Genomic DNA, 14,826 nt, shown 5'->3' with positions numbered 1-14,826 from the left:
GAGGATCTATCCCTTCGGCCATTGCTTTCCTTCAAAAACGGCTGGGATCTGCGTGTGCTACAAAATGCATGGACGATCCTCGGGAAACAGGCACACACCTGTACGATCCACATCCTGTGGTCACAGACAATCTAGATATTGAGGGAGTGGTCTCCATGGCAAATCAGAAATGGCACGCCATGCCACCACAGGGAAACGTAGAGCCACGTGGGTGCAGCCGATAACACCCTGCACCTGGAGCACGCCAGCTATGTGGGGGAGCGAGGAGAGAGAGAGAGAGAGACAGAACATTTTGCTGGTAAGGCCTGGCCTGGAGTTCAATGTCAGGCTGGATTTAACGATTGCCTGCCTCCCTCTCTGCTTGTTTGATGGACTGCTGCTGCCACTCGGAGGAAGGAGGAGAGAAGGGCGGAAATTGGATGGGCCTGCCAAGGAAATAAACCTGCAGGTCGACAGGGATTGAGTGGGGGAAAGGGACTGACTGGGTTGCTCCACAGGGAGCTAGCAGGGACTCAATGGGCCAAATAGCCACCTTCTGTGGCCTAAATGACTCTACGTCTGGAGGCTCTCCAAATAATAAATAAACTTCTTTCAGATATAAATTCTATGACCATAAATCGCTGGCTTTTAAAGCAGACCAAGCAGGCCAGCAGCACGGTTCGATTCCCATACCAGCCTCCCCGGACAGGCGCCGGAATGTGGCGACTAGGGGCTTTTCACAGTAACTTCATTGAAGCCTACTCGTGACAATAAGCGATTTTCATTTTCATTTCATTTTCATTTCATTTTTCATTTCATTTCATTTTCATTTCCAAAATCCTCGGTTGAGTACCTGTTTTCTGGATTCACTAAATGATACAGCTTTGCACGCACCTCTTGTAAAGTTACTGCATTTCAAATCTTTTGGAGGGTTTAATTTCACTGATGTATTGACAGGAAAATCTGCCCCTGAATAAGGACAGTACATTGTTGCAATACAGTAATATACATGAATTGTAAAATCCATAATCACGATGATCTGTTTTCCTCTGAACCATAAACTATGATAATTATGGTCATTGCCGTAAATCAACAGAAGTGGTTATGAAAGCTTTGTCCTGGCCTTCTGCCTGAACCCGTTACTTGGAAAAATGGCAGGATTAATGCGAATCTCATTGAGATGATGTCGGATACCCCTTGAAGCAATTATTGTGCTATCATAATAAGCGAATCATTTAGTGACATCCCCGGCTTCTAAATCAGCACCACTGCGCGGATAGCTCCAATTGGCTGCTTTCGAATTTATGAAATTGAGTCAGAGTTGACAGAGAGATGATTGGAAGGGGTGGGAGGGTGGGGGCAGGGGGGTTGGGGGCCGCTGGTTAGGAGGAATATATCATAGGTTTCACCTTCAGTGACAAAATTATTTTAATACCTGAAGATTAATGGGAGCGAAACTTCAAAATGCGTCTCCCTTTGCTCAACCGGGGGATGATTGCTGCAAATAAGCCGGCCGCGTCTTTGTAAAATCTCTGTCAGCCGTTCAAACCAGTGCTCTGGCTGGTGAATAGTAAGGGTTAAGCCCCGTGCCTTTCAGTGGCTTTTATCCTCCAATTTGTTGACAAGTAGCTCCTTGCTGTTGATTATGAGGCAATCCTTGCTGCGTGGCACAGAGGGAAAAGAAATGTCCCACGAAAATCCCTCATGGAACGCAAAGAAAGCCATTTGCTGTCAGTGGTGCTTGAGTTACAGTATCATCCAGCTGCACAATACCCTTCAAATCTATATCAATAACAATTTACTAATATCAATATTAATCTGGCTCCCTGCGGATCAGCTTTCCCAGGCCTAGTCTGTCAGCAACTTGACAATTCCCTGAGCTCTCGGTTTAGGTGTCAATCAGGCTGCTGTTCAGGGATATTGACAGTTATTTAAAATGACCTTGCTTGATGTAATTTCATGTCCATCAAAACATGACCATATGCTGGGGATTATGAAAAGCTATGGTGAAGGAGAGTGACACGGTGCTCTGGGACCAGATTATGTGAAGATTATTGGCTTTTTTCGCTAAAGCGTTGGGGCTGCCCCCTTGCACGGGGAACCTCGGAGCTAGAGGAGTAATTGGAGCAATTGAAAGCTCGGGGCGACATTTTCGAGAGCTGTCATAGCACATCATCATAACGGCTAAAGCAGCGTGAAATATCAGGGGCATGTCTGCGGGCCTTTATCGCACGTACAGCAGGCTCCCACCACTACTCGTTGGCAATTACACTCAGCTTGCACAGGACACATTAAAGTGCATTCTATCCTTGTGGATGGCAACAAGCTTGGGGCTGGATCCTTCCGCCCTGCCCGCCGCAAGATCGCCATGGGCAAGACGTGGACCATGTCAAGACCCATTGGCATTTCCATTCGCCGGGCGGGCGTAAACAAAGAATCCCGTCCTTGGTGACTCTTCGCTTCCACAAAGTCATTGTGTATTTTTCAAGTCAATCACCTCCTTTATTACTTCCACAGTTTGGGGATGGTTGGGGCACTGCTCTTGTTTAAGTAGATGGACGCAAACTGTTCAGAAAAAAAAAAGATACAAATATTAAAACTGACAGAGTTTCATTGGAGAAAATCCGACTTTCTGGTTGCTCCCTGCCATCAACCGCTAACTGAGGTTTTTAATCACTCCAGAACAGTTGTGTAGTTCCGCAATACCACATGGCACAAATACAATGCATGACATGGACCAGTGACCAATGCTGCTTTCGCTCTCGTCCTCTGGAGTCATCAGGTTGCAACTTGCCAGGCCTGGAAGCCGTAAATTATGATGGACCGTACCTTGTTCAGGATTGTTTAGATAGTTTCCCTCAAAGAATCGAAAGGCGTGCAGTTATATTGAACCTTCCACAACACCAGGACACCTTTGCAGCCAATGAAATATTTTTTCTTTGAGCAACCGGTGCAATGTAGAAAGCACAGCAGCGCACCTGCACACAGCTGCCGCTGACAGAAATCACTGTATTCATGACGCAGATCAACTTAGTGATGTTGGTTGAGGGATACATATATTGTGCAGGGTACTGAGGAGAATTGCCTTGTCGTCTTCGAAACAGACCTATAGCATCCTTTATGTCCACCCGTGAGGTTAATGTTTGATCCAAAGGACGGCGCTTTTGACCGTGTGGCCCTCTCTTGGTACCGCACTGGAGTCTCAGCCCGAAGCATTGTGCAAGACTGGGGCTTGTAGCAACAATCTTCAGAGATGGAAGTGCGACCCGCTGAGTCACAGGTGGCTCCTTCTTTTGAGTTCACTGACGTTTATCGAGCAGGATTTCTTCGTCTGAACAGGTTGGGGGGGGGGGGGGGGGGGGGTTCGACAGCACAAGTGGTATGCACACCTCAGGTACAAAGACTTAAGTCAAAGACAGATCTAAATTAACGAAGGGATATTTTCCATTGTGTGTCCATGTGTAGCAAAATTATAAATTTATCCTGTGTAAACGGAGGTAAGAATTTGTTATCCGTCATGCGCAGAGGAAACCTTGCGCCAAGGAGTCCAAACAAGTACAGATTGGCCATTTCTCTATTTAAGCAATTTATTTAAGTCAACTCAGGCCAGGTAAAATGCACATGAGTAAAAGGACCTGTCAAGTTGAAGGAAGGAGATGGGCAAAAAGCAAAACGTGAAACCCAATGTGTTTTTGCTATCGATATAGTACAAGGTTTGAAAAAAGTTAACAGCAGTATCCTTTCCCAAGCCCCCAGTGGTTAGCGCTGCTGCCTCATCAGCGCCAGGGTCCCGAGTTCAATTCCGACCTTGGGTGACTGAGCGGTATTTGTACTTTCCGTGCCCGCATGGGTTCCCTCCCAGTTTCCTCCCTCTGTACAAAGACATGCAGGTTCGGTGGGGTTATGGGGTTAGGGTGGGGGATTGGACCTAGGTATGGTGCTCTTTCAATGGGTTGGTGCAGACTCGATGGCCTCCTTCTGCAATGTAGGGAATCTATGATTCTATGGTTCAGCCAACCTGCCCAACACCTTAGTGCTAATCTGCTGCTGGGTGCCTGATGGAAGCCTGTGTACCTCGCTCCAGGGATCTCCCCAATTCGCAATGCCTCGCAAGATCTAATGTGACCTCGCAAGACTTTGCGATGTCACTTTTTGGCAAATTTGCATAATAAAGCGAGACAGCCAGTCTCACTGTAATGTGCTGTTTGCCGAGGTACCGTGGCATAGCATCCATCTCCTTCACCTTGGAGAGCTCAGGTGAGTGCCGTTCAATACTGCTCTCCACAAATGGGACCCAGATGGAATGGTCTTTGTGGGGGTCACCCAGGGGATTGGATGACCCCAGGTGCATGCCTTTCAGACAGGGTGATACCCTGGCACTGTTGGTACCACCTAGGTGCCAACCTGTCACTGCCAATGTGCCCAGGTGGACTGCCAAGGTGCCAGGCTGGCACTGCCAAGATGGCATTTTTCACACGGTGGTGATCAGGACGGGGGTGTCCTGCGTCTGTTTTTGGGGGGTGCGCAGGTCATGTCGGGGGGCTCCAGAGATTGGGATGCTCTTTACAAATGGCATCTTGACCTCTGGCTACACTGAAGAGTTGCAGCGAGCAGAGCTCCTCTGCACAAAATGGAGCGATGTGCTGCCTTAGCCAAGCGTTCCCCGCTGAGGCGTCCTATCTAACAGCGGGCGTCTTAAACAGCGGAGTGTTTCTCGCTGCTGCAAGTGCTGGGAAACACGTGGCTAAATGAAATGAAATGAAATGAAAATCGCTTATCGTCACGAGTAGGCTTCAAGTGAAATTACTGTGAAAAGCCCCTAGTCGCCATATTCCGGCGCCTGTTCGGGGAGGCTGATACGGGAATTGAACCGTGCTGCTGGCCTGCCTTGGTCTGCTTTCAAAGCCAGCGATTTAGCCCAGTGTACTAAATCAGCTCCTAAATGCTAAATGCCCTTGTGATGGGAATTTGTTCCCATTTAGGTTATTCATGCCCACTGTTTGTAATCCTAACACCAGACTCCCGAAGCAACTGTTCTACTCAGAACCTGATCAAAGCAGGAGACTCCCAGGAAGACAGCGGGACAAATTTAGCGATGGCCTCAAAGTATTCCTGAAGAGGTCAAACACCCCCGCTGATTAATGGGAGACCCGACCTGTGACTGACCAAAATGGAGAAGGTTCATTTGGGAAGATATCGAACACATCGAGAGGCTTCATCAGGAAAATGCAGACGTAACGGTGAGGCGTCAGAGAGGTTGCAGAAACCTCCAAACACCTCATCTACCCAACCCTTCAAGCACCACCTTCCCCATATGTGGCAAGGGTCTGCAGATCACACGTTAGACTTACCCGCCGTCACGGAACCCATCGAGCCAGAGCGGGAGCAAGTGCCCCTCGATCCCGAGGGTCTGCCTCAGAAGAAGAGGAGACAGTGTTCTCAGAAAGCCAGGCTTTGTGAGGATCCACATGCTCCTTAATCACTACTTCACCCATGTTCCCCTGAGTCTGATTTTCATTCTGAGATTAACTCCTGTGAGAGGTGAAGCAGAACAGCGAGCGGGTGTGACTGCAGTTGCTTGCGATACACAATCCATAGATGTAATTAGGCCTCATCAATATTCTAGTAAACATTAATGACCCAATTATAATTCAAAACTCTGCATAGTTTAAAAATCTATGGCAGTTCTTTTTTGTTTATTGAACTGACCTTTATTCTCATCCGATTCACACTTTTTAACCTCCAGCGCACTGCAGGCCTCTGCAAAAATGCAATTTCGGCAAGGACCCATTTCTGTGCCTTTTCTTTAACGACCGAGCTTAGGACAGGCTGTTTTCCTGACCACAGCAGAGAAAGAATGTGCGTTTAAACCATAACTTATCACACATTCAACGCTTTAACCCCGTTGGTTTGCTTTTGAAGCCAATGGACGGGGTTTAATGGGTCCGTAAGGAGCATGCTGGGGGACTGAGAGGGGGCAAAGTCAGGTGGAACGGTGGGGGTGGGGTTCCCGTCACCTGGAGAGGCACTTTGGAAACACCATGGGCTGGATTCGCCTTCGGCGGGATCGTCCGTTTGGCCGGCAGCGCACTCACGCCCCTGGATTTCCCTACGACGTGGGGGTACCCATAATGGGGAAACGCCTCTGCCCAAAGTTGTGGCGTTCCTTCTTTAAATCACTCTGTCTCACTACCTCTCTTTCCTCTTTTAAGTAGTTCCTTAATACAAAACTTCTGCTATTATCACCTCACACGACTTGACAGTCCAGAAGCTTCTCCTGGATTCTCTCCGAAAACCCCCACCTGACATGAACCAATCGCATGTTGGTTGCTGGGCAGAATACTGTCCCTGGCTAATCCATTGGCCACCAGCCAAACAATTTTAAAAACCCTCCAATCGGTGCCATAAAGTCTGGGATCTTCTGTCCAAATTTCAAAACTTTATAAGACAGTGCGCTATTTTGACATTCAATTCCTTACTCCCTCTGCTCAACTTAAAGGTACGCTTCCATTAATGATCCATGGATCAAAGACAATAAAGACAAAATAAAAGAAATGTGAACAAAGGGAATCAACAGCAAGAGCCCTTACAATGAAAGCTGATGTTGCTAGTGTGCAGACAATGCCATCCTGTACCACAGAAAGGCTGCAGTCCCAGTGAAGGTTCACCCTCACTTTGTCAGCATCTCTCTGGCAAGAGCAGGTGAACTGTATTCATCTCTCCCTGGACACAGAGCCTCGGTGCCTTCCCTTACACAACAGTAAAAGGCAAACTAGGAGATATTGCAAATGTTCATTACTCCAGCCTGAAGGAGCCAGTTGCAGAAAGTCCGAACCACAGTCAACGTCACTGGTGAATGAACCCCAACATGTTCATCCATTCCCTCCTCAACCCTCTTTCAGAAGTCTGTCCTGCCCTGTCTTAACTTTGCTGATTCTCACTGATATTCTGCAGTTGGAGGGGAATGCATATTATTGTACCCAGGTCTTGGAGCAAGTGTTTCCTGATGAATCCTTAACTCGGGATAAATCCTTCAAAGCACCTGGGCCGGAATTCTCTGGCCATTGCAATTCACTGTTCCTGCTGGCAGTGCATCCATCTGTGGGTTTCCCGGTGGCGTGGGGATGCTTTAATGGGAAATCCATTTAAAGGTGATGGGAGTAGAGAATTCTGCTCCCAGGGAACGAGAAACCCGGGGCTGGGGGAACGGAGAATCCAGTCCCTGTTCTCACCTCTCCCATTCCCTCTCACAACTGTATAGGTTTCACCTTGTCATCACCTTCCACCCACCAATCTCTGAATCCAATGGGATCATCCTGGGCAGCATGGTAGCATTTTGGATAGCACAATTGCTTCACGGCTCCAGGGTCCCAGGTTCGATTCCGGCTTGGGTCACTGTCTGTGCGGAGTCTGCACATCCTCCCCGTGTGTGCGTGGATTTCCTCCGAGTGCTCCGGTTTCCTCCCACAGTCCAAAGATGTGCAGGTTAGGTGGATTGGCCATGATAAATTGCCCTTAGTGTCCAAAATTGCCCTTAGTGTTGGGTGGGGTTACTGGGTTATGGGGATAGGGTGGAGGTGTTAACCTTGGGTAGGGTGCTCTTTCCAGGAACCGGTGCAGACTCGATGGGCCGAATGGCTTCCATCTGCACTGTTAATTCTATGAAATATTCTATGAAATTCCTGCCACCTCCAGCATGATACTACCATCAAACAGGCCTTTGCCTCCCCTCCCCTGTCAGAATTCCGAATGGATTGTTCCCTCCCTGATACCATGGTATACTCCTCAATCACTTCCAACACCCTGTCACCTTTTCATGGCACCTTCCCGTGCAAAGGCAAGAGAGGTGACACCTGCCCTTTTACCTCTTCTCCCTTCAACATTCAGGGGCCCAGGCACTCCTTCCAGATGAAGCAGTGATTTACGTGTCTTTCTTTCAATATAGTTTGGTGAGTTCGCTGCTTACAACCTGGTCACCTCCTCATTGAGGGGATCAAACACAAACTGGGTGAGTGCTTTGTGCAACTCCTCCACTTAGACTGCAAGCTTGACCCTGGTCTTCTTGCGGCCTGCTGTTTTAAATCTCCACCTTGCTCTCAAGCCGACATCTCTGTCCTCGGCCTGCTGTACTGTTCCAATGACGCTCAACGTAAGCTCGATGAATCCGCTATTAACACCCATTCCGAGCAAATCTTTTGTTTCTTTAATCCTCCCTGTCCTCTACTTTATGGAAAACCTGTTGCTCTTCCTCCCCACTCTCATCCTTCACTCACTCAAAGCCTATCACATTTCCACCTTCCTTCAGTTTTGAAGAAAGTTAATTGACCTGAAATGTTAACCCTTTCTGTCTCCACAGATGTTGCCAGGCTCAAGTGCTTGATTCCTATTAAAACAAATTGGATTCATGATCCCACATCAAAGTCAGATAATCTATTACTAACCTCTTTAAGCTGTCAATCAAACTGTGAATTTAGGAACCACTATTGAGAGGATGATAAGTTGCGGAATGCATTCCATTATAAATAATGAGACAGTGAAAGTCCTTGGGGTAATGTAAACAACAGCCAATCCAATTGCTGGAACAGAATTTGTTCAACTCTCCCTGACACAGGCAGCCTATGTTTTTAAAAGACGGGGGATTGAAATAACTTCACCAGACCTTTAATAGCATTTAATCCTACTCTAAAAAATTGTAACACACACCGTGGGCTAAGACTGTTATGGGTTAAGAGACATTCCAATTTGTTGTCTCATTTATGTTAAGTATCCAATAATTGACACTGATTATGTAAAGAGGCTTCAGGTGGCCTTTGTGTCAGGTGATGTGAAGATAGAATTTTGTGCAGAATCTGTTAAAGTGAAGTAAAGATGTTGTGAAAAGGAGCAATACTTTTGACTCTTTATACAACAGCAGCTAAACTATTAGTGCAGCAAAAATGGTGAAGATAAGACTATTGGTGCAGCAAAAATGGTGTCTGAACTCAACACTGAATTCAAACAGCACAACTGAATTCAGAATTCCCCTCTGTGTGTGAGTCATGCCATGTTCCTTTTCACTACTTGCAAAAACCTAATCCTTTGGAAATGAGGCAGGTCCTCCAGATACAAGTCCGGCCCACCAGACTGGAAGGTAACATACGGGAAGGTGCAGAGAATCTCCATGAAATTGAAAACTCAGGTTGTTGTTTATTGGGTGGGACTTTAGACCACGGCTGCATGTGCCCTTTCCTATTGATGTCAAATATCCCATGACACCATTTTGAAGCAACTCACCAAGGCTCCTTTAACACCACCTTCCAAACACATGACCTCTACCACCGAGAAGGACAAGGGCAGCAGATGAATGGAACACTACCACCTGCAAGTTCCCCTCCAAACCACTCACCATCTTGGCTTGGAAACAGATCACCGTTCCGCGTCTGCATTGAAACCTTTGAAGGCACTTCCTATCTAGTACGTTGGAAACACGGTACATTGGAGGAGAGAAAGACACACTGTGACAGAGGTAAATCATAAAGCTTGAAGGGGGGTTATGGAAGTATAGTTGAAAGGAAGGTTCCTAATTAAATTTTTTGATAGATACTGCGCCCAGCATTATTCATTTGACGTGTCACCTCGTATCATATCTGTGCGGTCTGGAATTATTTGACAGGGCATAACTTAGTCCTTTTGACAAGCTGCCAAAATTAATTCTTCTGCTATATTCTGCTTTGCGTTATTTTGGTTCAGTAATCAGCATTATGGCAGCATTTACGGGTTGAAGGAAGGGATTGGATGATGCAGGATTTATCCAAGGGATGACCTTTCTCTCCTGCGGGAACTTGAGTTTCATTGAGCGTATCTTTATTTAATAAAGGACGAAGGTACAAAGTTGAGAGAAGTTGGGTTTGAAAGACGCTTTGAGCGCTCCTCAGTGTGTGCACAGTACATGCATGTAGAGAAGGCGCTAGTTTTTATGGCAGGGTTTTCCCAGCCTAGGCTTTGGCAGGCATCATCGTGGATGGCACAGGAACATTTGGAGAGTCAAATCTTCCCGTCCTGCCTGATCCGAGGCTTGAAGATCCTGCCCTATGTGTGGAACAGTATTTTTTTCACAGTGCTTTATGATATCCACCCCAGGTTTCCAACCCGAGCTTTCAGTTCCTCCGACAGCTGTGATGGACTTTTTCTGAAGTCCACACCCACACCTAACTAATCAAGCACAGTGAGCATCAATAGTAAAGACCCTCATGTAATAATTGAATACTACGCTGAGTACAAGGAGTGAGTCATCCTGAATGACAAGGCAGCAACATTCATACGTTCTTTCTCCATGGGGGTGGGAAGACAAGAAAAAGAAAATAGAGCGAGAAACCCTCAGGTCAGTTTGAAATTACACCCTCACAGCTCCAGAATGGCTGGATTTGTCCTCCAGAATTGACATCCACCAGCACAGTCCAAGCACCTGAACCATGCCTTCAGTCATCGATGCACCACTCGATGATGCCTCTGGTCGCTGCGTGGGTGTCATTATAACGGTTCTCTGCATCAGTCCGAATCTTCTGGATAGGCATCATCAGCCACGACCGCAGCGGACAATCCATGTCATCCAGGAGCCGGCCACTCACCCGGAGGAATGCCTCAAAGGTGTTGGGTGCCATCGAGTGTGCCAGGACAAAGGCATCGTACACGCTGTCTAGCGGGTAGCAGACGTGCACAATGTGCAGCCAGTGATCACACACCAGTTGCACATTGAGGGAGTGGAATCCCTTCTGATTAATGAAGGGCGCTCCCTCGCGCGTCGATCACCCCCTGGACCTGGGGCATGCCGGTGATGGTGGCGAATCCCACTGCCCGGGCAACCTGGTGGCTTTGGGCCACATCGAAGGTAATGTATTGTGCTGCCCGGGCAAACCTGGCATCCGTTATGGTGCAAATGCACTAATGCACAGAGTTCTGGAAGATCCCACTCAGGTCCCTGCTTGGCACCCGAAAGGGCACCGAGGTATCTTGACAGTCACCGGGAGAGGGTGTCCTCCCCCATACCCCCGCTGTTCCAGATGTGCCGTGATCCAGGGCAGATGTCGCAAGGTCTCTCTGCTGAGCCGTAGATGGTGGTGGCTGGACTGGTCCGGCAGGTCCTTGTATGACAGGTGTTGCCCGTATCCATGGGGCCATTTGTGATGTCTCCGTCCCACCTCCTTCTCGGCCTGCTGGGTAGCCGACTCTCTATCGTCACTGGCTGGCTCCTGCTCCTCTGGGGCAGGCTCCTGTTCTGCAGAGTTCTCCCCGAGCAGCTCCTGCTGATGCAGCCTCAGTGTGTCCGCCAAGGCTGCGGCAGCCTGGCAGATGCCAACCGCACCCGGCTGTGCACCGAAATTCAGTTTCTGCATGGGGTCAAGGGGCATGTTAGCATGGTGAGTACTCCCGTCCCCAATCTGATCCACCGGGTTATGCAGTAGGCCTGGCTGCACTGCAGCCTCATGCCCCCGCATGTCTCCCTCCTCCCTTCCGATCCTAGCCCCATCCCTGGCCGTTCCCCCCGACACTTTTCCCTTCGCACCAGGTCCTTCGCCATGCTGTGCCTGTCACGGCCGGGGGGTTGCTCCTGGACGACATGGATTGTGCATTGCGCTCCACAGCCCCTGTCCCATGCACCATCCTCCTTCCCCCTACCACTACCCCCCCCCCCCCCCCCCCCCCCCCCGCCCGCCTTTCCAACCTCCCCCCCCATTCCCCCTGTGGGGAAGAGCCTTGGATGAATGCACAGAGGGGAACCAACATTTGGTGGCCACTGGCTGTGCTGGGTCTTGCACATCCCTTTGTCTTGTTGGCTGGTGTCTGGGGCTTCCTGTGGGGGGTGGGGGGAGGAGAGCAGCACCCATAATACAGCTGGTGGCGCTCTGCATATTTATGGGACACAGTGGACAGTCAGTGGAGTGCACAGCCGGGTTGCTGCCTTGCAGGCAATGGCAGCCCATGCCCGACCACCCCAGTCCCAGTGGGACACACAAACCCACGGCCTGTCTCCTGGTCACCCCCGCTACCCCTCCCCCCACCTCCAGCCCTGGCAGACACCTCTGCAGCCAACCGGCAGCCCGCGGTTACGCCTTTGGAAACATGTCTTCCCTCCTTTCTCACCCGCAGCAGCCACCGTGCCTGGTTCCCGTTTTTAAATAGCACCAGTGAACCACGCCGACGTCACTGCCACCTGGCAGAGAGGGAGCAATGCGGCAGGCTGGAGACTACCGGATCGGGCCCGTTAATTATCATAGAATTTACAGTGCAGAAGGAGGCCATTCGGCCCATCGAGTCTGCACCTGCTGTTGGAAAGAGCACCCTACCCAAGGTCAACACCTCCACCCTATCCCCATAACCCAGTAACCCCACCCAACACTAAGGGCAATTTTGGACACTAAGGGGAATTTATCATGGCCAATCCACCTAATCTGCACATCTTTGGACTGTGGGAGGAAACCGGAGCACCCGGAGGAAACTCACGCACACACGGGGAGGATGTGCAGACTCCGCACAGACAGTGACCCAAGCTGGAATCGAACCTGGGACCCTGGAGCTGTGAAGCAATTGTGCTAACCACTATGCTACCGTGCTGCCATGATATGCTCATGGCAGTTACTTTATGATTTGCATACCCACATCGACGTGGGGTGGGGAATGCATTCACGTTGCCTAAGAGGTGCCGGGGCATGCCGTTACGTTGGCCGACGCCCGAATCTCCGCCTGACTGCGATTCCGGCATCGCCGGATGGCTAATATTGCCCCTCACGTTTGGTGTTGAGAAAAACATTGACCTCAACAGAAATCTGGAGCCGGACAACATTATGTTTTATTTAAATGACAGGTGACATAGATTTTTTTCAACAATTCATTCATGCCCGATGTGGGCATCGCTGTCTGGGCCAGCATTTATTACCCATCCATAATTGCCCTTGAGCTTTGTGCTCCCAGCTGGTAACACTTTTCTGTATATTTGTAAATAGTTCTAAGAGACAAAAAAAAATGATCTTAACCTGTGCATGACTAAGGAGCCCTGCCGAGCTCCAACTAACACCCTGCGACAGGTGCACCATTACTGCCAAAGTTCTGCAGTTTACGCATCCACTTCTCAAATCTATCATATTTAAAATGTGACAGCTCTGACTGTTCCTGATGCCAGTCAACCTGTGCTGTACAGACATGGGACAACTGTGCAGTATTGGTATATTTAGGAGAAGCACAAGAGGAAGAGGTGGCAGGGTAGCACAGCGGTTAGCACAGCTGCTTCACAGCTCCAGGGTCCCAGGTTCGATTCCCGGCTTGGGTCACTGTCTGTGGGGAGTCTGCACGTTCTCCCCGTGTCTGCGTGTGTTTCCTCCGGGTGCTCCGGTTTCCTCTCACAGTCCAAAGATGTGCAAATTAGGTGGATTGGCCATGCTAAATAGCCCTTAGTGTCCAAAAAGGGTAGGTGGGGTTACGGGGATAAGGTGGAGGTGTGGGCTTGGATTGGGTGCTCTTTCCAAGGGCCGGTGCAGACTTGATGTGTCAAATGGCCTCCTTCTGCACTGTAAATTCTAAAGGGGTAGAAGGATGTGTGAATAGGGTTGGGCGAAAAGTGGGGGAGAGGTTACTTGTGTGAATCGTAACTGCTAGCGTAGACCAGTTGGGCTGAATAGTCTATTTCCAGGCTGCAAATTCAATGACTCGCTCTGCAAACCCCCAGCACAAATTCCAGCATCCTTTTTGTTATTTAAAAAGAGAGCCTGTAAACTCCACATCGACGAAATGGAAAATGAGCAGGTGAGAAGGTCTGCACGGTGCATTGGGATCACCGCGGAGCATGTAACACACCGGAGATATGTTTCAGGGAGCAACAACTCTCTCGTTTACCTGCGAGGCCAGGTAGATTGGGCACCGGGGAGGCTGTGCAATCAGCAGGCGCTGGCATCGTCGGTCTTGCCAGCCTTTCGCAATTTTGTGTCCGTCTGCAAGGGGAGAAAAAAGAGAGCCTATAATCTCAGCAGTCCAAAGAGGCTCGTAATAAAAACAGGGGGAAAAAATACTCACATTTTGTCACGTTTAATTGCAGAGGTATTTGTTCCCCTCTTGCCTTTGCATTTTAATCAACGGCCTTTGTTGCACGATGAATGATGGCTAAAGTCTTTGGGATTTAATTGTGAACATGTGGACATCCAGATCCTTCATAATATTAGTTAAAATCAATGTGCTGCTTTTTTAATTATTGCTCATGGTACAAAGCAGGGAAGGCTCATTTAAGAATGGATCAATGGTGGAACAGGATTGGTAGACAGCAGAGCAGTACATCAGGCTGCTTGATGTAAAAATCATTGGGTCTGTGCTGAGGCGGTTTGGGGTTATCAGCCTGGTTAGCCTCCAGCTGGTAGAAGGGCAGTGTAATAGGTGAACCTTACATGAACCAGTGTCCCTCACTGTGATGCGCCTGCAAAAAAATTGTTGCAGAGAGCACCACATCATACACAATTCCTTAAAAGGAACTGTTAAAAAAACGCTTTATATTGATTACCAGTAACCAATCTTTTTTTTGTTGCAGTAGATAAGTACTTATTGCCTTTAACTATTTCCCAGACTTCATAACTTGCCTTTGCTCCTGTCAGTCTACACGGGGAAGAAAAATTGCCCATCATCCTTCTAATATAAAGGTCATAAAAAGAGATTGCATGGCTACAGTAAAGTAAGAGCTGTTGGAAAACACATCAGCGTGCCGGGACTCGAGGTTTTTTTAACCTTAAAATAAAGTTTACCTTCTTCCTCTGTTTGGCTGAACCTCCTCATATCCACCAGCAACCTCCTCGGCCGGGACACTGAGTCACTTTATCGCAATACTGACCA

General features: G+C 48.7%; 1 long non-coding RNA gene across 1 annotated transcript; it reads right to left on the bottom strand.

Annotated features, from left to right (window-relative positions):
• Positions 1 to 2,475: 2,475 nt before the first annotated feature.
• Positions 2,476 to 14,142, bottom strand: LOC119972108. Its single transcript, XR_005462004.1, has 3 exons — positions 14,023 to 14,142; positions 13,846 to 13,940; positions 2,476 to 2,544 (listed from the first exon to the last, which is right to left on the bottom strand). It is a non-coding gene; the product is annotated as an uncharacterized LOC119972108 (long non-coding RNA).
• Between the last annotated feature and the right edge of the window lie 684 nt (positions 14,143 to 14,826).

The sequence above is a fragment of the Scyliorhinus canicula genome, chromosome 10 (genome assembly GCF_902713615.1).
Source record: "Scyliorhinus canicula chromosome 10, sScyCan1.1, whole genome shotgun sequence".
NCBI classification, from domain to species: Eukaryota; Metazoa; Chordata; class Chondrichthyes; order Carcharhiniformes; family Scyliorhinidae; genus Scyliorhinus; species Scyliorhinus canicula.
Note: the sequence above shows the minus strand (reverse complement) of the source record. Positions and strands in the feature narration are given on the sequence as shown.